Raw genomic sequence first — 23,142 nt, 5'->3', positions numbered from 1 at the left:
AGCTCTAGTTAAGGGAGATCTACAAAGGTCAACAAGAGGGTAACAAATTCTTATGTGTCTAGAAAAATAGCTAAGGTCTTAGAGCACGTACTTAGGGAAGCTAAGGGCATGACTAACTAATCTCACATGCTAGATAGGCATAACTACTTAAGAACCCTAAGGTTAGGGATATGGAGTTAAAAAGGCAATCAAACTTTGACCTAAAAGTTTTATGGAATGAAGAAAATCTTAGAAAAACTCAAATGACTTTAGGATCCTAAACATGATATTGGGAAGGCAAAGACCTAATTATGACAAGAACATTTTGAGCTATAAATTGATGTCTAAGAGGAAGGTCGATAACAATCTTCTTAGGGTTTCATTTAATTATAATACTCGATGACATGAATCCTTTAAGCCTAGGAATGCTAGAAAGGAAAATGGCCTTAGGAAGATGATTAGAGAGTTCAGACTCTGTTCGGACCTGAAACTTGGTTAGCTAACACAGTTCTGATTCAAAAATTGTAATTGGTTTGATAAAAATAATCATCGATCGAATGTTAACAGCCAGTTTGACCCACTAGTTCAAAGGTTTGTATTTTTTTAATTTTCCCGTTGACCAGCAGTTCTGACTATTGGAACCATCAAGGATGAATGAAAGGGGTTTCTTTATATTTTTTTAATAGTTGAGATTATTTGATCATTTTTTATTCAATGACTATGCTTTAGTGTCTATTACTCTCTAAAATATATAAATAGAGAGCTTATTTCATTGTTTTCACACCCATCTTTTCTACTCTCATTCTCAATTCCACAATCTCAATATGGTTTTGACTCCAATTCTCCACACTTTCGACTTCCACTTGTTGGTTCCATCTACAATGGAAGGAGGCCGAGGGTAAGAAGGAGGTCGAAGGTGAGGAGCTTCATCATCTCAATCTCAAAGGGGTAAGGAAATAGTAAATTCGAACATTTAATCCATTAATGATGACGAGCAACTTATGAATTCGATTGCGACACACAAAACACAAGGAAGTAGTAATGCAATTAATTCTAAGGTTTAAGATGTTTCTTCATTAAAGTCTTCTATTTTTACTCAATATTTTGAGAATGTCACTCTTCTATCGAGAAAATTAAGTGTAAAAAGTTAGCACTACAATGCTTCCTACAAATTTCAAGTAGGCAACGGCTATGGATCGTTGAAATGACACGTAGAAGTGAAACACTCGATAGAATATGCAATTGACCATTCTTAAATATAATTATCTAAATTTATCACTAGTGGAAGTATTGATTCTAGTTTATTTTTATATTCTAACAATAAATTAAGAGAATGATTAGCTAGATTTATTTTCTAGAGCATCTTTCATTTAATTTTATATCTAAATGCACTTTTGAATATTTTTATAAAGAATCTCTTAATCTATCTGCTAAATGTATTCCTAAAACTATACTTGTATAATTAAAAAATTAGTAAAATAAGAAAAAAATTAATTGAAGAATTTGGTAAATTAAATAATAAAGTTACTTTATGTTTCGATATTTGGAGTGATCATTAGCAAATACATTCATATATGAGAGTAACTTGTCATTGAATTGATAACTCTAGGAATATCCCAAAAAAAATCTTAGCATATGGAGGTTTTGATGAATCGCATAATGCTTACAACATCACACAATTATTATATTTAATTTTTAAAGAATATAAATTAACTCATGAAAATTTTTAAATATCATTTAATAATACTAGTTCTAATACCACTAGTTTTAAAAAACTAGAATTTATATGTCAACTTATTATCGGTGGTTTATTTTTTTCAAATTAATTGCATATGTCACGTTATAAATTTATGTGCTCAAGATGGATTAAGAATTTTAGAAAATCATATTAAACCAATTACAATTACTATTTATTATTTATGGTTGTATCCCTCTATAATGAAATAATGGAGTTGTAAAAATAATTAAATGAGATCTAAAAAATTTTCACATGATATACCTGTTAGGACCCTTGGCGGGCGGCTAGGAGGGGGGGGGGGGGGGGGGGGGGGGAATAGTCCCTACACAAAAACAAACAAAAATACCTTCCTCGAACTTATAACTTAATATAACACTTGCATAAAAGAATAATAAAGAAATTAAAAAGAAAGAGGCATCGAGAAGTTACTTGGTTACAACCAAGGAGGTTGTTAATCCAAGGAAGTTAAAGAGTACTAAAAAAATCTCTTTTGGGCGGAGAAGCCTCTTTACAGCAATAAACACACAACAAGATGAAGCTAAAATAAAAACGGAAAAGCGCACAAGTGTTATTTGGATTTTTTTGTTGTTCTTTAGCTTTGGGAGCAGGGTTGCTTATATAGCCCTACTCGGGGCGCTTGGAAGGGTTCCAGGCACTTGGAGGGAGATAAAATTTTATCCCCTTCACAACAGATCGCGGTCAAATGTGAACCGGATAAAATATGATTCCAGGCGCTCAGAAGGGTTCCAAGTGCCCGGACTGAGTGTGGGTGTCCAGACCAAGAAAGCCAACCAAGTTGGCCTTTTCTAGTCCGGGCTTCCACTTTGGGTTCGCTCACCTCAGTCCGAGTCTTCCGTTCCAGTTCCTCTTGCTTGGGTGATCTCGACCATTCGAAATAGGGCTCACCTGAACTCAACTTCCGACCTTCTCGAGCAAGCTTACGCTCCTGGCTTCTCGTCCCTCGGAAACGTTGTGTGTCTCCTTCTTGTCCACCCGCGTACTCTTCCGTAGCACCTCATCCCTCAGACGCACCAAGTCCGTCAACTCTCTCCCATGTCATCCTTCTGCTAGCTGCGTCTTTTGCTCGATATCCAGTGCTCCTAAGTTCATTCACACTTAGACACAGGATTAAACACAATATGACCTAACCTAACTTGTTTGATCACATTAAAACAACCTTGGGGTACCAACAATCTCCTCCTTTTTGATGTGAGTAACCCATGCAAGTTAAGTTAGTATAAACTAACATAAAGTAACATAGATAAATTTTGCAATAAAAGTGTAAAAAATTAAAAAAGGTTAAACTACCTCCCCCTAGACTTAATCTTCCCTGCTCCCCCTTTGATCACATAAAAAAATGGGTATCAAAAGAAATCTAAGGGTAAATTTTTCAAAAAATAGGAAAGTTTTTAGTTTAAAAAAAAACTTGATTTTCAATATTTTGAAAAACTTATCAAGTTTTTGAAAATTTTGAAAATAATTTTGATAATACTTTAAAAAATTACAATAATTTTAGAAAAAATTTCTAAGTAAAAAATACTTTTGATATCACCAAAAAAAATTGTAACATCAATAATTTCATAAGTTAAACAAATTTGAAAAAACTAATTTTGTAGAAATAATTTTGGTAAAGTAAAGCTGATACTTCCAAATAAAACTTTAAGCCCTTTTTTCTCAAAAATCTCTATGTTAAAAACACCGAAAAAATTGTTTGAGTAACTATTTAAAGTATTATTTAATTAAAATTAAATGTTTTATCAGTTAGTTAATTAAACATTTTATTTCATTAATTGACTTCTAGGATATGGTGAGACGCTAGGCATTCTTGGTTATTAGAGCAATAACTACTTTCTAAACAAAGCCTCTTAAGAAAATTCAAACATTTAATTTTCTTGCTGAAAGCCCTACTTCTAATTAAAGTTCCATTTAGACAAAACTTTGGAACCCAATATAGGTTCTAGCTAACTGGGTTAATTAAAAATCTCTTAGGAATATATTTCTGAGAAATTTTTCTAATTTATCCCTTGTGGTAATTAAAATACCAGTTCAAATTATTATATTTCCTAATATTTTAATTTTTAACATTTAAGCATGCATGATTTTTCAAGTCTTCTACTTGTATTTTCAATTCATCATTTCCTAATTTTAATTTTTCAAAATCTTCAAATAGGAAAATTTTGGCTAGAATTAACTTTAATTCTTTATTTTCTTTTTCTAGTTTGCAACAGTCTTTAGATAATAATTTAACAAATTTAAATAACTTATCGGGAGAAAGAGATCGTACTTGACTTAGCTTGTCGATCTCATTATCCGTAGCTCCCCCTGAACTGCTGCTCTCTTCCGATGTCGCTCCTCCTTTATCGATGCTCTCGATGCTCATTTAGGATGAGCTTGCTTCGTTTTCGTCTTCTTGATGACTTACCATTAATGCAAGTCCAGCATAACTTCAACTTCTGATTCGGATGATGTTTCATCCCACGTCGCCTTTAGCGTCTTGTACTTGTTAGATTGGACAGGCTTCTTGTTCTTTCCTTTGTCCTTGTCCTTGATCTTTAACTTAGAATAGTTGTCTTTAACGTGCCCTTCTTCATTGCACTGGTAGCATATGATTGTTCTTTTCTTTCTACCCTGCAGATGATTAGTTTTTCTAGATTTAAATAATTTTTTAAATTGTCTTACCATCATTACCATTTCTTTGTCGTCGAGAGAGGATTCTGAATCTTGTTCGTCCATCCTTATCTTAAAGGCAATGTTGTGCTTCGACTCCTTCAGATCTGCACATCTCGTTTCATGGACTTCAAATGTTGAAAACATTTCTTCTAAGGTAACAGATTCTAAATCTTTAGATAAATAGTAAGCATCTACTAATGATGCCTACTCTATAGTTCTAGGAAATGCATTAAGCGTGTACCTTAACGAATCTTGGTTGCTTACTTTTTCTCTAAGATTCGTTAGTCTGGTGATGAGTACCTTCATTCTTGAGTGAAGATGTGCAACGGTTTCTTCTGCTTCCAATTTGATGTTACTTAACCGGTTCCTTAGCAGATCCCGTCTTACGAGCTTGGCTTCTGATGTCCCTTCATATAGCTCAAGGAACTTCTCCCAAAGCTCCTTTGCTGAGTCATAGGCATCGATCTGGTTGACTTCTTGTGGCGGAAGGATGCTCAGCAAATGGAACTCTGCTTTGTCGTTTGCCAAGTAGTCGACCTGCTCTTTCTTCGTCTATTAGTATTCTTCCTTTCCTTCGGGCACTACAAAACCGAACTTCATTATTAAAAGCAATTCAAAATCGGTTTTAAAGAATACCTACATTTTCTTTTTCCAGCTCGTGAACCCCCCCTCGAACTTCGGTGGCTATATGCTCGGTCCGACCATCGATTCGATGCTTCGATCGGCGGTTAGTCCTCCTAAAGCGTCCTTGCTCTAATACCACTTGTTAGGACCCTTAGCGATCGACTAGAGGGGGGTGAATAGCCCCTACACAAAAATAAACAAAAATACCTTCCTCGAACATATAACTTAATATAACACTTGCATAAAAGAATAATAAAGAAATTAAAAAGAAAGAGGCATCGAGAAGTTACTTAGTTACAACCGAGGAGGTTGTTAATCTAAGGAAGTTAAAGCACACTTAAAAGATCTCCTTCAGGAGGAGAAGCCTCTTTACAGCAATGAATGCACAACAAGACGAAGTTAAAATAAAAAAGGAAAATTGCACAAGTGTTGTTTGGATATTTCTAGTTGTTCTTTTGGTTTTGGAGCAGGGCTACTTATATAGCCTTTCTCGGGGCACCTGGAAGGGTTCTAGGCACTTGGAGGGGGATAAAATTTTATTCCCTTCGCAACGGATCGCGGTCAAAAGTGATCCAGCTAAAATCTAATTTCGAGCGCCCAGACCAAGAAAGTCAACCAAGTTGACTTTTTCCAGTCTGGGTCTTCCTCTCCGGTTTCGCTCGCCTCGGTCTAGGTCTTCTGCTCTGGTTCCTCTTGCTTGGGTGATCTCGGCCATCCAGAATAGGGCTCACTTGAAGCCAACTTCCGGCATTCTCAAGCAAGCTTTCGCTCCTGGCTTCTCGTCCCTTGAAAACGTTGAGCACCTCCTTCTCATCCGCCCACATACTCTTCCGCAACACCTCGTCCCTCAGACGCACCGAGCCCATCGGCTCTCTTCCATGTCGTCCTTCTCGCTAGCTGCATCTTTTGCTCGATATCCTGTGCTCTTAAGTTCTTGCACACTTAGACACAGGATTAAACACAATAAGACCTAACCTAACTTGCTTGATCACATCAAAACAACCTTGGGGTACCAACAATACCAATATGTTGGAATTCAACGTATCAATTTTTACAAGATTCATTTCAATATAGAAAATTATTATATTCATTTTTTACACAAAATATTAATAATACTGATACATATTTATTCCCACAATAATAGAATATTTGTAGTAGCAAATGTAAAATTTTAAAAATATTTAATGATGCAACTGAACAATTTTTTAATTTTTATTATCCTACATGTCATTTAATTTTAGGAATTTTTTTAGTGTAGTATTAGTTTTAAATGAAAAGAATAGAAAATTTTTTTGATCTTCTTGTATATTAGTAATGAAAATGAAATGTAAAAAAATTATTTTTTTCATATTCCTGAAATTTATTTAGTTGCATTTACTTTAGACCCTAGATATAAATTAAAAGTTTTACGAGAAATATTAAGGTTGCATTATGACACTTTAATTCTATTTAAAAATTATTCTTCTCTTGATCCTAATAATATTGTATATAATATTAAAAATTATTTATATGATATTTATAAAAAAAATATAGTATAAAATATGAATACAAACTAATATTTCTAAAATACAAAATACTGGTTGCAATAATTTAAAACTTACAAAAACATTAATTTTATAAAAATAACAGACAAAATGTCTACAAGGATCCTCAAGTTCCACATAGAAACTTGAGAATTATTTTATAACTTCTTTTAATATTAATGAAGTAGATAGTGAAGCAAATTTCTATATCATAAAATGGTGGTCACAAAATTCTCAAAGCTTTTCTATCCTCTTTATCATCGCTAAAGAAATTTTAGTTTGTCCAGTGTCAATAATTGTTATAGAATAGATGTTCAGTGACAGCGATAACATATTAAATGAACGACGATTGACTTTATCTTCAGACTCGTAGGAAGCTCAAGCATTACTTGACGATTAGACTAGATCTAAAAAAAAAGAATACAAAGAATGCAACTTTCAGATGAAGTAGTCGAGAAATTTGATACTTAAGGAACAAATACTATGAGAATAAAAAATGGAAGTGAGTAACAATGCCACTTCATAAGGTAAAAGGGTAAAAAGTAAGAGAAATACGTGGGCTTTGATTCCCCTATGCCCTAGGGGATACGTAGGCAACTTAAATTAATGCAATGACTTTTTTTTATTAATTTATAATTTTATTATTTTGAATATAATAATCCTAAACTGTGGCAAACCATGATGAACCATGGTGAGCCATGCATGAATCGTGAACTGACAATTCCAAACCATGAACTATAATCGTTTTAGACGGTTAAGGTTAAGGGTTAACCCCTAGGAACCGTTGAACTGATGGTTCCGAATTGTCGATTCCAAACCATGGTCAGGGAGGTTTACTAGAGAGGACATCCCTTCTAGTGACTTGCAAAGTGTTGGTGAAATCATGCCTAATGGTTGAGTTTGACCAAATAAATTTTACTTGTGGAGAACAATACATTGAGGAAATTTTTAATATAGTCACATCCAAGTGGTCCAATTTAACCAAATAATTTTGATGTTTGGATAAATATTTAAGTTAAACTTTCATTTTGATTACTGATAATATTTGTCAAGTGTGCATGTGTAAATTACTTGACAAAGTTGTTGCAAAAACAATTGATGAAGCGATCGAATATTGGACAACTGAAGGTTCAAGTAAATCAAGATTGATTAGATATATGGTAGTTGATAGTTCTAGTGGGCAAAAGATGATCAAACACTTAAAAAATGAGAAAGACTTAGAGGCTAGGCCTCTTACCACATAAGACCAAGCAACAATGTTTCTTTGCATATGAAGAAGTTCCAAAGGCGAGGCCTCTTTTCCTTATGAATTGTAAATGCCGAGTGAACATGTAATTTAGATTTTAGGTAGAGCCCTATTTAGGTGAAGACTCGACCTTAGAATTGGGTTAAGTCAAGGATTGACTAAGCTATTGATGTACGTAGATTATATACACTTTTATGCATACTTTGACGCACATCTACTTATATTTCATGAGCATAATCTATGTTTATTGCACTCTATTTCATTATAATGTCATACTTCCATTATATTCTATTCGGAGATCTACTCTTTGCATATTTTGATTGACAGGACGTGATTTGGAGCAAAAAATGGAAGTTAAATGGAGTCTAAAGCTTCCAAAATGCCCAGGCCATGCTTATGAGGTTTGGATGTGTGAAAATATGGCACAAAACAAGATCCACATGGCCTGACCATGCCTAAATGGCACGGCCATGTAAATTCCACACGAGTGTGTCAATTCCACATGAGTGTGTCAATTCCACACGGCCATGTCATTTTCAACACTGCAGACTAAAAGTAAAATGACCATAACCTTCTTCTAAGTTGGAGTTATGAGCTGTTATTTATATCAAAATATAGATAACTTCAAGATATACAACTCTTATGAAGACGTCAACAAGAGAAAAGTACGTCTTGAAGGCCTAAAATGCGTTTCTATGAGACACGACCTTGGCACACGACCATGTCAAATCCTGCACTGCACACCAATAGTAAAATGGGCATAACTTTGTGCTCGGTTGGAGTTTTGGGCTATTCATTATATCGAATTGTACTAACTTTAAGATCTACAACTTTACTAAAGACCTCAACTCAAGAATACAAAGTTAAGAGGTACTAAAATGTCCTACAAGGCTAGGTCGTGTGAGGCACACGACCGTGTCACCCAGGCCGTGTGAGTCACATGGCCCTGTCAGCCCACCAGCATAACCAAAACATGGTCGTGTGAGCCACATGGTCGTGTGAGCCACATGGTCGTGTCACATTTCCATAGAAGAAGCAGAACATGGCTGTGCGAGCCACATGGTTGTGGCATCCTGGCAGAGAGGAAGATGTATGAGGTCGTGTGGATCCACACGGTCATGTCACTAGTCTAGAGAAGAAAGAAGACATGGTCATGTGGGCCACACGATCATGTGACGGGGTCGTGTTAAGACCAGTGTGGATGCCTATAAAAGGGGTTTTTTCTCCCCTTTTCACTCATCTTGGGTTTGGGACTTCGTCCCTCTCCTTGGGGAAGAGTTCTCCCCTGAGGGGGAAACCCTAGAGCTTCATTCACCTCTATTCCTTGGCGATTTGTCCATCTATAGAAAAAGGAGGCATCCCCAAGACATCGGAAACATCGGCAAGCATCTCTTCTTCCCCTTCTTCTCACATCTAGGGTTGTAAATATGCTTTACTTTATGTTTCGGGGTTGCTCTTCCTTTGCAATGGAGTAGATCTCTAGATCTAGGATGTAGGAAGTATTTGTGATGTGATGGAGATGTAAAACTATGTAGATTTGTCATGTTTCTATTCAATGACTTGTTATTGCCTTGTTCATGTTTAATGAAGTATGTGTGTGAAGCTTATATATATATATATATATATATATATATATATATATATATATATATATATATATATATATATATATATATATATATATATATATATATATATCTTTTACATATTTTATCTAATGGTTGTGTAGAATTGTTAATCCCGTAGGGGAAATACCCTAGATCGTATGATCGAGGGTCATCATGACAGGATTGCCCCGCTAATGGATGTCTAGGGTATCACCTTGAAAGGAGAATTAAATCTCCACAAGGAAGTAGGGAATCGGGCATAATCACTATTTCTATTTCTATATAATTGTCTGTTAGTGTGTTTCTATGTTGTATGACCAAGGGGCATTGTGATAGGGATGCCCTGCTAACGGACTTCATAGGAATCACTTCCATTTAGTGGCATAGGACATGGAGTAGGAGATCATGCCGACTTATCCACTACAGGGGAGAGTCGGTAATGCATCTAACTTCCTACAAGAGCAAGAACATAGAGGATAGGAACTAAGCAATCTATGTAACATAGCCTAGCATTACAAGGAAACCGAAATCCTAGAATCTATCATCCTCCATCCTCTTAGCTCAACCCCTCTCAAGATCCATTCTCTCTCTTCCCTCTCTCTTTCTCTTACTCTCTTTTCCCACCAATCTTACGTTTGTCTAGATAATTCACCGTGTGAAGTTAACTAGTGCTTAATCAATAATCCCTGTGGATTCGATATTCTTTTATTCCTGATGACGAAATCGTGCACTTATGATTTGTAACAAGTTTTTGGCATCGTTGTCGGGGACTGTTTTCGATTAACATTAATTGATTAGCATATGAGTTACTCTAGTCATTTTTTTTTCTTTTTCCTTTTCTTTCTTGTTTTCATTATGCACTTTCTTTCTTACAATTTAAATTATGCATTTTCTTTCTTGTGTCTCATATAGCATTTTATTTCTTGTCTTTAATTATTCATTTTTATTTTTTCTAATAATTTTTTCTTAGATATCCATGAGCACTAACATATCAAGCAGGCCCTTATGAGATTTTTCTACACCTATTTCTTTAAGATTTATGTCTCCCATTGTACAATCTCATATTGAAGTAGAAAGTTTTTACTAGACCCAGAGTTAATTTTCATGATACAAGGTCACAAATTTGGAGGAGAAGTGTCAGAAAGTCCTTGTCTGCACCTTGGGACATTTCTAGAGCTTTGTGATGTGGTGAATTGTGAAGGAGTGTCAACGGATGCAGTTCGATTGATGGCATTTTCTTTCAGTATCAAGGATAAAGCAAGGACTTGGTTATATTCCCTCCGTCCTCAACGCATTACGTGTTGAAAACAATTGGAGCAGTAATTTCTGAATCACTTTTTCCCTCCTAGTAGAACAGTTTACATGAGGAATTGCATCACAAATTTTGCTTAGACAGATGGAGAATCATTATTTAAATCATGGGACAGATTCAAGAGTCTACAAAGACAGTGCCCTCATCATGGCTTGGAAATATGATTAACCTTGCACATATTCTATAAGGGAATTTCTTTCTCAGAGAAATGTTATTTGGATTCATCAGCTGGAGGTTCTTTTATGAATAGGAGTGTGGATGAAGCTATACATTAATCGATCAAGTGACATTGAATCTTCAAGAATGGTCAGATAAAAGTTGGATGGAATCTCCCTCAAATATTCAAGAAGTGCAAGCCATAAATGCAAGAGAGTTTGTCAAACAAAATGTAGTTCAACCACCCAAGAATGTTGAAATTCACAAGTCACAGAATGAAGAGTTCAAACATTTGGGGGCAAAGATTGATAGCATAGTTTCAAAATGGTTCAAAGAAGACCTTCCTCCTACACAGACAAGATCTAGTGTAAATGATAATGATATTAAGTTGAGAAGTGGCAAGAATCATGAAGAACTTCTGAAGAAGGATTTGTTTAGAATTGAGGAGAAGAACAATAGAAGATCTCAAGAACTCAGTTCCATTACTCCAGGAAGTTCACAAAGGCCACAAGTGCCTTTTTCTCAATGGCTGATAATACCAAAACTAGATAAGCAAGTTGGACCTCCTCCGCAAACTAAAAGGGAATATGGGAAAAAGGAAGTTCAATCTTTCCCAAAACCTTCACTAAGGGTTCCTTTTCCACAAAGGCTAGTGAAGGTCAATGAAAATAAAGATTTAAAAAAATTCTATGATTCTAATATGGTTGAGTGCAGATTTTTGGATGTATGTAAAGATGAAGACTCTTCGGATGAGGATTGTAATAATAATACAGAGGTTAACAGGTTAACAGGTTTTCAGATCTACCATCTGGGTTTATAGGGTGTTATGATGAAATTGAATTTTTAGATGATGAAATTGAATTTTCAAATGATGAATGTGATGTGGTAGATCAACTTAAAATAGCAAGTGAAGTTATTGATCCTCTTGTAATTGATTCTCCTATTGAGGATATTGATGTTGGTTTATTTTTTGATGTTTGTGTTGTTGATAATATGGAAGAATGTATAGGGAGCTATGTTGTGGAAGCAGCATCTCAAGGATCACTTCCTTTGTCCACACAACCCTTAGAGGTTATAAGAGTGGCAAGGGTTGAACATGTTGTGGACCATTGTGTAGGGACTTATGCAGAGTTAGTAGAGTCTCAAGAATCACCACCTTTACTTGCACCAACACCTGAGCCAGAGCTAGAATCATTATTTGATTTTGAAGATGTCACATCCACTTGTTTAGATTTTTTAGGTACTTCTTATAATGACAAGGTAAGTATTCTTAGTGATCCTTTGGAAAACTTTATAGAGGTACCCAACATTGATTCTATTGGATGTGTTTCATCTTTTGATACATGCTCTGTTAAACTTAATATTTTTATAGTTCTTTCTTATATTTCTCTTGTATGGGAGGTGTGCTCTTTCTTTGTATGTGCAGATTTTACTTGGGCTCATAATTGGATGCTCAATCTGAACCATCTTCGACCACCTGAAAGAACTTCAAAGAAGACGAAGATGGAGAGAGCGATACTTCACTTTATATCTCCTATATTGAAAGCTCCCTCCATAATAAGAGCCCTTGGTAGGAGGGTGTTGAAATATCTTACCCCTCCAAGAGCGAGATTTAGATGAATCTAATGAGGTGGTCGAGCTAATGACCTTAAACAAGCTCTTCTTAGGAGGTAACCCTGTTAGAGTGTATACTAAAAGCCTAGCTTTTGGTATAAACATTTATCTAGAAATAAGAATCACATTGGTCAAATGTCTACATTTATGATAAATGAAGTTATTCAATTAATTTATATTGTAGATAACATGGTGTGTGGTGTCACACACAGAGGATCATGTTATCAGTACCTTATAAATTATAAACAGTAGCTCACGACCATAATGGAAAGGAACAAATCATTGGAAGGTCGTAGTGTAATTAGGTATTAGTTTATCTTAACTATATAATTACACTAGTACACTTAGAGTGTATTGAGTAGGACCATTAGAGGTCGTTTCTTTTATACTGACTTTATAAAGAAACAAAGACCTCAGTTATTATGGAAGTGTGTGCTCTTAATCTTAATATGATAACAAGCACATATATTTGATATTTATTTCTTTAATTTATCAATGGGTGAGATTTAGTTCGATGAATCAATAAACCCGATAAGTTGAGAAATGGTATCACTTATAGTGTGTGTTGTTGATTATAGAAGGAAACTGTGTCCTAGAGATACTAGGTTGATAATGTCCTCAAGAGGAGCTCATAAGGATTGTCATGTTAAACCCTGCAGGTGAACTTAGTCCGACATGATAATAAAGTTGAGTGGTACTACTCTTGGACTAAGATATTAATTAAATGAGTTGTCAGTAACTCACTTAATTAGTGGACATTCGATATCTTAAACACAGGGAGACTAACACACTCATAATAAGAAGGAGCCCAAAAATGTAATTTGGGATTGGTGCGGTAGTTCAATAATAGTCCTCTAGTGGAATGAATTATTATTGATAAAATTAAGTTGTGTGTTCGGGGCGAACATGGGATGCTTAATTTTATCGGGAGACCAAAACCAATTCCTCCTCTCGGTCCCTATCATAGCCTCTTATTTATAGAGTACTATACCCACCTATACCCACCTTCTATACCCACCAATAGGGGGCCGGCCAAGCTAGCTTGAGAACCAAGCTAGGGTCGGCCTAGGTATAAGATTGGGTGGCCGGCCCTAGTTTGAACCCAAGCTAGTGGGGGCCGGCCAAATTAAATTAAAAAAGAAATTTAATTTTAATTTTTATTATGTGGAAGATATAATTTATTAAAGAGAATTAAAATTAAAATATCTCTCTTGTAAAAAGATCTACAATAGATTAAAGAAAGAGATTAGATCTCTTTCCTTATTTGTAGATTGGTGAGATATTTTATTTTCTCTTTAAAAATTATTCACATGTTGTAAAATTAAAATTATGGAAATTTCTTTTTATCAACCATGAAGAGATTTTTGAAGAGAAATTTTAATTTTAAAATTTCCAGAAACAAATTAGGAAGTTTTAATTGTTGATTGAAACTTGTCCAATTTGTTCTTCATGATGTGGCCGGCCACTTGAATTTAATTGGGGAAATTTTATTTTATTTTTCTCAATTAAATCATGTCAAGTAAATTAAGGAAATTTTATTGTAATTAAATTTCCTAATTTGCCTAGGCCAAGGAATATAAAAGAAGGGGTGAGGGTGCCTTCATGAGAGACAACCTCTATTATTTTCTCTCCCTCTTTTGTTCCTTGGTGTGGCCGGCCATCCTTTCTCTCTCTTCCTCTTGTGGTGGCTGAACCCCTCTCTTTCCTTGGAGCTCTTGTGGTGGCCGGATACTACTTGGAGAAGAAGAAGAAGAAGGAGAGGAAGCGAGCATCTCTTGGAGCTTGGTTAGTGTTTTGATTTTCTTCCTTGGTGAAGCTTCTTTCTTTGTGGCTGAACCTAGCTAGGAGGAGAAGAAGGTGGTTGGTGGTTTCTCATCTCGGAAGATCGTTGTCCACACAACGTCCGAGGTTAGAAGAGGAATACAATAGAAGATCAAGAGGTCTTTCTAGAAGGTATAACTAGTAGTTTTTCCTTTTCCGCATCATACTAGTTATTTATGGAAATAATACCAAATACAAGAGGCTTACGATTCTAGAATTTCGAATATGTTTTTCGATGTTGTGTTCTTTTGTTTTTTCTTTTCCTTGTGATTTGATTGTTCTTTTCGGTTAACCTAAAGTTATTTTAGGAAATTAAATATTAGCTTTCTATAAAAGGTTTTGTCTAGTCGGTGGTGGTTGCTCCCATATCCAAGAAGGCCATGTGCCTCGCCACGTCAGTACTGGGAACCAATTATGGAAATTAATATTTAATGGAATTAATAACTTAAGGTGACTTGGGTCGAACGTGTTAAGTTCCGCAGGAGATCCAAGTCAAAACCTAAAAGAACAAATAGATTAAGTTTTGGATCAAACGTGTTAAGTTCCGCAGGCGATCCAAAATTTAATTTAAAAGAACACATGGTAGCTAGGAAAAGGTTCAGACCTTTGTACAAAATTTTTGTACAGTGGAACCTCTAGGTTTTCCGAGTAGCAACCAACAAACCCAAGTTCATTTTCCTTCTTTTCTTTTATGTCTTTAGTTCTATCTAGTTTCATTTCTTTCTTTATAATAAACATGTATCTTCTACTTAATTTTGTTGTCAATCTTCTTTTATAGGACTCAAAGATTAGGAGGAGTGCAATTACATGATGGAGAAGTTAATGACATGGGCATTTTGCACGCATCATTTGGTAACTTCTCTTACTTTTAATCTCCTCCACATTGTTTTTAGTTTTCATTGAGACAATGAAAAGTTTAAGTCTGGGGGGATGCATTAGGTTTAGTTTAGCTTTTGGTATATTCTTCTTTTTGCATAATAAAATTTTGTTTTTGCTAGTTACATCATTCATCATATCATGATTGTTTATTCCTTATTGCAAAATACTAGCACACTTGTTCTAGATTTATGTGGCTTATGGGTTACTTATGGTGCTAGTATGTTTAGTAATCTATCTTTTTCTATCTATGATAGCATGAAGTGAGCAATATTTTTACTGTAAGAGTTTAAGTATTGACCTTGTTTTAGGACCTCTATACACTTTGCCTAGTTTTGATGGTAGATAACTCTGAAAATAGTCATGATTCATAGAACTTGATTACTACTAGTGTTTTCGTGGTGATTTCTCAAACTACATTTTGGTTACTGGATGATGCTCGAATCATGTCAGCTCATTTGGAAAAATCAAAATATTCCAACATTTGCATTTATGGGCATTTGTGTACAAGTGTTGCATCTTGCAATCACATAAAAAAAAGGAAATGATGAAAAAAAATAAATGAATAAGAGATATAAAAAACAGTTGTCGTGGGTGGAAACTAGTAAGTTACCCCTTTGAGACTGAGTTAGATTACTGGGGAAATAACTGCTATGTTTCTCTTGATATCGAGCACACCTTTGAGACATTCGGTAGATTGAGAAGGATGAACCAAGCATGTGGCAGGTAAGTGCCTATCGCCAGAAGCATAAGGAACTTAGTTTTATGACGACTTGACTAGGCTTAAGGATTAATACTTGATAAACATAGGCCATTATCGCACTGAGCACGGAGGACTACTATTTAAATCATACTCAGACTACTTTTGTATCTTGCTCACCAATAAAATCATTTGATAAGATTAGATTGACTTGCTAGAGATTATGATGCACTATTTAACCACATGAGTTTAGATGCAGTTTTTGCTTGAGGACAAGCAAAGGTTTAAGTCCGGTGGTGCGATGTGCATCGATTATATACACTTTTATACATACTTTAACACACATCTACTTATATTTCATGAGCATATCTATGTTTATTGCACCCTATTTTATTATAATGTAATACTTCTATTATATTCTGTTCAGAGATCTACTATTTTCATATTTTGATTGATAGGATGTGATTTGGAGCAAAAAATGAAAGTTAAATGGAGTCTAAAGCTTCCAAAATACCCGAGCCATGCTCATGAGGCATGGATGTGTGAAAATATGGCACAAAACAAGGTCCATATATCCCGGCCGTGCCTAAATGGCACGGTCGTGTAAATTCCACACGAGTGTGTCAATTCCACGCAGCCATGTCATTTTTAACACTGCAGACCAAAAGTAAAATAACCATAATTTTTTTCTCGGTTAGAGTTACATGCTGTTCTTTATATCAAAATGTAGATAACCCAAAGATCTACAACTCTTGGGAAGACTTAAACCATAGAAAAGCACGTCTTGATGGCCTAAAATGCGTTTCTATGAGACACGACCTTGGCACACGGCTGTGTCAAATCCTGCACTACATACCAATAGTAAAATGGGCATAACTTTGTACTTAGTTAGAGTTTTGGGCTATTCTTTATACCAAATTGTAGCTAACTTCACGATCTAAACTTTTATGAAGACCCAAACTCAAGAATACCATGTTAAGAGGTGATAAAATGGACTAAAAGGGTAGGTCGTGTGAGCCACAAGGCCATGTCACCCAGGCTCTGTGAGCCACACAACCCTGTCAGCCCACCGACACAACCAGAACATCGTCGTGTGAGCCACATGGGTGTGTCACATTTCTAGAGAAGAAGTAGAACATGGTCGTGCAAGCCACACGACTATGTCATCCTGGCAGAGAGCAAGATGTATGAGGCCATGTGGATCCACACGGCCGTGTCACTAGTCCAGAGAAGAAAGAAGATATGGTCGTGTGGGCCACACGACCGTGTGATGGGGTCGTGTCATGACCAGTGTGGACACCTATAAAAGGGGTTTTTCTCTCCTTTTCACTCATCTTGGGTTTGGGACTTTGTCCCTCTCCTTGGGAAGGGTTCTCCCCTTAGGGGGAACCCTAGAGCTTCATTCACCTCCATCCCTTTAAGATCCGTCCATCTCCGGAGCAAGGAGGCATCCCCAAGATATCAGAAACATCGGCAAGCATCTCTTCTTCCTCTTCTTCTCACATCTAGGGTTATAAGTATGCTTTACTTTATGTTTTGGGGTTGTTCTTCCTTTGAAATGGAGTAGATATCCAGATCTAGGATGTAAGAAGTATTTGTGATGTGATGGAGAAGTAAAATTATATATATTTGCCATGTTTCTATTCAATGACATGTTAATGTCTTGTTCATGTTTGATGAAGTGTGTGTGTGAAGCGTATTATATATATATCTTTTGCATATTTTATCAAATGGTTGTGTAGAATTATTAATCCCGTAGGGGAAATACCCTAGATCGTATGACCAAGGGGCATCGTGACAGGGCGGCCCCACTAATGGACGTATGGGGTATCACCTTGAAAGGAGAAGCAAATCTCCACAAGGAAGTAGGAGATCGGGCATAATCACTATTTCTATTTCTATGTAATTGTGTGTCAGTGTGTTTCTATGTTGTATGACCGAGGGGTGTCGTGACAGGGCTGCCCCGCTAACAAACTTCATAGGAATCACTTCATTTAGTAGCATAGGACATGGAGTAGGAGATCATGTCGGCTTATCCATTGCAGGGGAGAGTCAGTAATGCATCTAACTTTCTACAAGAGCAAGAACATAGAGGATAGGATGTAACGCCCGCCCTCCCTGCTAACAACAAGGGACGGGGCTACGATACTCTACGTACGTATTACAGCGGAAGACTTAAAATTATTTTTCTTAACTTGATTAAAACCGAACTACACTAACATGGTAGCAAAATAAATAAAAACTTAACATCAAGTCACCCATATTGTATTACATTTCACAAAAACCAAAGCATAGTTCTTAAATGTTTTAAAGCAGGTTCTTAATTAGTTGCCTAGCCACCGCCACACACATCTTCGTTGCCCCTCCTGCTGCTCCTTTAACTCATCCAGCTTTTTCCTTTATCTGTGGTACAAGGAAAGTAAGCTATGAGCACTCATGGCTCAGTAAGTTCCTTTCCTACTCACTAAAACCAACAATCAGCACATAATCAAATAATGTCTCAACTTAACATGATCTCAACTAGTCATGGCATAACATATCATACTCTTTAAGCATATCATGCAACATAACAAACATTATAACTAGTCATGTCATATCACCTCTTAAAGCATAGCATGAAACATAACATAATCATATCATGGCATATCATCTCTTAAAACATAGCATGAAACATAACATAATCATATCATGGCATATCATCTCTTAAAACATGGCATGAAACATAACATAATCATATCATGGCATATCATCTCTTAAAACATAGCATGAAACATAACATAATCATATCATGGCATATCTTAAATCATAGCCTCAACACAACATAATCATAGATCATATGCATCATGATTTTAAAAACATGTATCCGAAAAACATGTGTATATCTCATGATCTTTTAAAACCATTTTCTTCTTACATATATATACTTGAACATAATATCAACATATTTAGGGCCCCGGCTTGTACCATACATACATAACATAGATGCGCGCGTCCTAAGTATATCCAAGGTAGCAAATCTTGAATCATACTAGGAACTAGGTCAAGATCACAAAGCATGGCCTAGGGGCGTATTTGAAGAGTCCATCCCTTATTAGCCTAGATCACAAAGCAAGGCTTAGCCCAGATCACAAAGCAAGGCTTAGGGGTGTACTAAGGAGCCCATCCCTTATTAGCCTAGATCACAAAGCAAGGCTTAGCCCAGATCACAAAGCAAGGCCTATAGACTGATTAGGAGTCCACCCTTGGTACAAGCCTTACAAAGTAAAGTAGCATGTATAAAAATGCATCATTTAGTCACATAGCATAGCATAAAAGTATGCATCACTTAGGCATACATCATGTCATAAAAGTATGCATCACTTAGGCATACATCATATCATAAAAAGTATGCATCACTTAGGCATACATCATGTCTTAAGAAAGTATGCATCACTTAGGCATACATCATATCATAAAAGTATGCATCACTTAGGCATACATCATGTCTTAAGAAAGTATGCATCACTTAGGCATACATCATATCATAGAAAGTATGCATCACTTAAACATGTAGTATATCATTAAAGCATGCATATTTCTACCCACATAGCATATCATAACAACATTCATATTCTAAGCACATAGCATATCATTAAAGCATGCATATTTCTACTCACATAGCATATCATAAAAGTATGCATATTCTAAGCACATAGCATATCATTAAAGCATGCATATTTCTAAGCACATAACATATCATTAAAACATGCATATTTCTAAGCACATAACATATCATTAAAATATGCATATCTCTATCCACATACCATATCATAAAAAGGTATAAATCACAAGCATACATGGTTAAACATAAGGGTGTATCATGTGATTATACTATCATAAGAAACATGGTAACATAGTTAACTTGGGTTCTAAGCTTCCTAAACCCTTGGGTTCCTATCATGGCCGAACCCCCTTAGGTCTCAATTTAGGTAAAAACAACCTCCAAGCATGTGAAACCTAAATCATCATCACATAAATTTCATAGGAAGCATTATAAGCATGATTAACTTGGTTTCTAAGTTCTCCAAGTCCTTAAACTCATGTGGCCGAACCCTATCAGTATATAAACAAGGTCCCAAATGTCATGAAAGCATGGAAACCTTAAACCATATTTTTAGCATTTTTTTCAAATAGCATTGTAAGCATATTGAGCTAGTTCTTAAGTCCTTCAAGCCCTTAACGTATATCTTGGTCAAACTTTTAACAAGTGTTCATTAGGGCTAAAAACAAACATACAAGCATGTGAACTTGAACTAACATCATGTATAAATTCATAAAAAGACATCATACAATAGGTATGGCCGAAACTTACCCTAGCCTCATTTAGGTCACTAAACAACATATAGTATGAGAACTTTGGTTTTCTACTTATCATATTTCATGTAGAGTGACATAAGCATATTTAATTCTTGTTCTAGGGTTTCTATGGCATCTATTCCTTCATGGCCGAAATACACAATGATCCATTTAGGTCATGGAAAAATTATACAAATATGTGACACAATCAACACCTTATCATATTTTCATAAGAAGTACTTTTAACACATTTGGTTTCATTTCTAAGGCCTCTAGGTCTTTTAAACCCTACTTGGCCGAAACTCACAGAATATAAACTTGCTTCAAATAGCCTAAAAGCATGAGAAATTATACAAGTTTCATAGCATGTATAAAGACAAACATAATAAACATACATGTGAATTGTGTCTTAGGCTTCCTAGGTTTCTTTCCCTTTTTCTTTTATTTTTCCTCATGGCCGAAACCTACCAATCTCTAAACTAGGTTTTAAGTGGCCTAAAGCATGGAAAAACTAAGTAAGTTTCATGGCAAAAATTACTAAGAACATCATATACAAAGTTGGTTCATAAACAAGCTAGGACCCTTGTGATCTTACATGTCATATATCATGTAACTAATTTTCTATACTCAATTTAAACATAAGAGCATTAAACAACTTTCATATCATAATATCACAGAGGTCTTGAGCATATTAGAATTTTGTTCAAGCTTTTCTAAACTATCCATCTTATCATAGCCAAAAATCTAAAATAAGAGTTCATGAATTTCTAGTAATGTACAACATGCAATTCTTTAAGAGAACTCTATATTCTATCATACAAACATGGTTATTTAAATTTAAAGGTCTTCTTAACCCTAAGCCCTTTTCTTGGCCGAAACATATAAATGGATTTCTTTGGTTCCAAGTCACTTTCAAGCAAGAAAACCAATAAAAACCCTTAGTGGTTCATGGGAGAAATTTTGTACTAGTTTAGTTAAACAATATTTTTCCCTAACTTCCTTAACATATTTTTGGCCGAAATTCTAGAGTTAGGTACTCCTTTGATCAAGCATCATTTAAGTATAAAAACATGAAGAAAATCCTTCCTACATAGCATAGAAAGAATATCATGAAATAAAGACTTGTTTAAACCTTCCTAGATTTGAAAACCCTTTCTTTAGCCGAATTTTCTTAAATTCTTTCCTAGGTTTTCTAATCCTCATAAAATCCGAAAAATCACATAAAAGCCTTGTACCACAGGTGAGGGGAAGCTTACATCCTTTTCGCTTGTGGATCTAAGGTATGGTGAAGAAGAAGTAGCCTCTTCTTCTAGTTCCTTTCCCTTGATTCCTTTGCTAAGTCCTCCTTGTATCTTAGGCTTTCTTAGGGAAAAACTTGGCTTTGGGGCCGAAGATGGAGGAGAGGGGGAACTGAGGTTTCGGTGAGGGAGAGGAGAGAATGAGAAAAAATGAGAGAAAATAGAATTTTCCCTTTACATATTCTCTTTTATGTTAAGGGGGAAGAGGTAGCAAACTTAGTTTTTGCTTTCCTTCTCCCTTAGCCTTTTTTTCTATTTTATTTTTATTTTTATTTATTTATTTGTCCTCATCATTCATGGTGAAATAAGGGGAAATGAATCCCCTTAATCCCTCTTTAAATTTTCGGCAAAACCAAAGAGGAAGAAGGAGAGAAAGGGAGGAAGACAAGTTGCCTTTCTCTTGCTCCTTACTTGTTTTCTTTTGGCTAGCTTTTACTCTTACCTTTATCATGAGTTTCCCTCCTTTGTTATCAACATCTTCTCTCTATCCCAATTGGTTTCTACTAATTAATTCTATGAAATATAATATAAGAGGTTTATGGTTCAATCCTTGACCTCCTCTTCTTTTTATTTCATTTTATTTCTTTTTGCTTCAACTCACTTCCTATTATTTTTCTAAGGAAAAATCCCACATTCATATATTTATCTTACAAGCTTAGTGGGTATTACATAGGAACTAAGCAATCTATGTAACATCGCCTAGCATTACAAGGAAACCAAAATCCTAGAATACATCATCCTCCATCCTCTTAGCTCAACCCCTCTCAAGATCCATTCTCTCTCTTCCCTCTTCTCTTTCTCTTACTCTCTTTTCCCACCAATTTTACGTTTGTCTAGATAATTCGCTGTGCGAAGTTAACTAGTGCTTAATCAACAGTCCCTCTGGATTTAATATTCTTTTATTACTGACAACGAAATGATGCACTTGTGGTTCATAACAACTATCAACTCGAGTTGATCAATTAACAAATAAATTATTTTTATTTATATTGACACTACAAGAATTTTTGCATTCAACAACACCCAATAGACAACGCTTTTTAATAAAAACGTTGTCGTTCTTTGTTTTACAACGCTTTTAGTGAAAAGCGTTGTCTATGGTATTTACTTTTTACTAAAGACAACGATTTTTAATGAAGTGTTGTCTTTAGTGTTGTTGTTTATGGTCAAAGACAACATTTTTTTAAAAAACGTTTTTTAAAGTGTTGTGTATGTTTCCCCTAAACTCACTTAAAATAAATTCGCAGCCCTCGCTTTGCTAAACTCTAAACCCTCAATGCGCGCGCGCCTTCTCCTCACCACTCCTCTCCACGAGTTCTCCTCTCCACTCCTCTCCACGAGTGCCTTCTCCTCTCCTTCTCCTCTCCACGAGTGCCTTCTCCTCTCCACTCCTCTCCACGAGCGCCTTCTCCTCTTCACGAGCGCCTTCTCCTCTCCTTGCCGCGTGATCTCCTCTGAACCCTAATCTCGACCCAAACTCCTCACGCAAAACTCCTCACGCCGGCCCAACTCCTCCAAGTCGAGATCCCTAATCTCGCATTTCCCCATCTCCTCAATCAAAGTCAGCTTATCCTTTCTCAAATCTCTCGAGCCCTCGACGCAGATCCAGCGGAGTGTAGACGCCGAGCGGAACAATCGCCAGG

At 35.7% G+C, this 23,142-nt stretch overlaps 1 non-coding gene across 1 annotated transcript; it reads right to left on the bottom strand.

Annotated features, from left to right (window-relative positions):
- Nucleotides 1-10,747: 10,747 nt before the first annotated feature.
- LOC121994227 lies at nucleotides 10,748-10,853 on the bottom strand. Its single transcript, XR_006115647.1, has one exon. It is a non-coding gene; the product is annotated as a small nucleolar RNA R71 (small nucleolar RNA).
- Nucleotides 10,854-23,142: the final 12,289 nt, after the last annotated feature.

This window comes from Zingiber officinale, chromosome 1B (assembly GCF_018446385.1).
Source record: "Zingiber officinale cultivar Zhangliang chromosome 1B, Zo_v1.1, whole genome shotgun sequence".
Lineage (NCBI taxonomy): Eukaryota > Viridiplantae > Streptophyta > Magnoliopsida > Zingiberales > Zingiberaceae > Zingiber > Zingiber officinale.
Note: the sequence above shows the minus strand (reverse complement) of the source record. Positions and strands in the feature narration are given on the sequence as shown.